The following is a 1295-nucleotide window of genomic DNA, read 5'->3' on the forward strand; positions in this document are numbered from 1 at the left end:
TGGGACAAGCTCGAAACGCAAATATGGAATGTCCCTAGATTGCGAATTTGGACACGGGACGAACACCATTGTGTTCAGGCCGATTTCTACATTCCGTAGATATGCCAAATGAGCAAATCTGGACACTTTCCATAAATAGCATTTGGGACCGAAATGAGACTAACACAAAAGGGCATGATAGCGAGGGTGTTTGGCAGACACGGTAAGCTATCATGTAGCGATATTGAGGGACTAGTCTCAATACGCGAGGGTTCTTGTCACTAGCAAGTGCAAGACAAAATGAGACGGGAACTCCTTACCGGGCTAAGTATGCTTAGCTAATAACACGTAGGAATTCCGTCCTTATGCTCGTCCGGTCTAAGTACACTCGAAATGCCCAGTTAACTCCACTAGCACAAGAGGGACTGATAAAGGGTCCAGCAATACCGACCTCCTGCCATCGTGGCAGTAAGGTAAGAGTGTCCGTAAGGACTGGTCGACAGGTAACTTTCGATACCCAAAGTCACATTCGCGACATTCACTACCAAAGCTCTACTTCAACAACCCCGCATGGCATAAGATTGCCTTCACCAATGGATCACTTCTATATGAAGCCCGAACGTCCTCTAACTAGTCCGAACTGATTGCCGATATTGCCCGGAATTGAGCCTGACAACTCAATGCATCCGGAACAATATTGTCTTTACCAGGTTTATATATGATTTCAATATCATATCTAGCAAGCTTCTTTTGCCAACAAGCCTGTTTCGGCGTAAGCTTAGGCTGCGTAGCAAAGTAGCTTAGTGTGTTACTATCCATATAAACCTTGGTATGTCCACCCAAGTAGTGTCTCTAATGTTCCAGGGCCGACACTATAGCAAATATCTCTTTCTCATGCGTTGACCATCTTCGTTGGGTTTCATCCAATTTCTTGGAATAGAACGTAACGGGATAACCATGTCACCTTAGCGTAACACCAACCACTTTGTCACAATCTTGCTGTAACACGGCACCAATAACATATCTAGACGCATCACAATGCATTTCGAAGGGTTTATCAAGATCTGGGATCCTGAGAACAGGAACCGTAGTCAAGATCTCCTTCAATCATACAAAAGCATGCTGACAAGTTAGTGTCCAATGAAACAAATACTACTTTTCGTCAACTCAGTCAACAGAAGAGCAATTCTTGCAAAATTGCGGACAAACTTACGATAGTATCCCGCCAAACCGAGAAAGGAACGAATATCTGATACAGTGGTCGGGACTTCCCAGGACTTCACCGCTTCCACTTTCTTTGGATCGACCTCAATTAC

This window comes from Selaginella moellendorffii, unplaced genomic scaffold, assembly GCF_000143415.4.
Source record: "Selaginella moellendorffii unplaced genomic scaffold, v1.0 SELMOscaffold_30, whole genome shotgun sequence".
Lineage (NCBI taxonomy): Eukaryota > Viridiplantae > Streptophyta > Lycopodiopsida > Selaginellales > Selaginellaceae > Selaginella > Selaginella moellendorffii.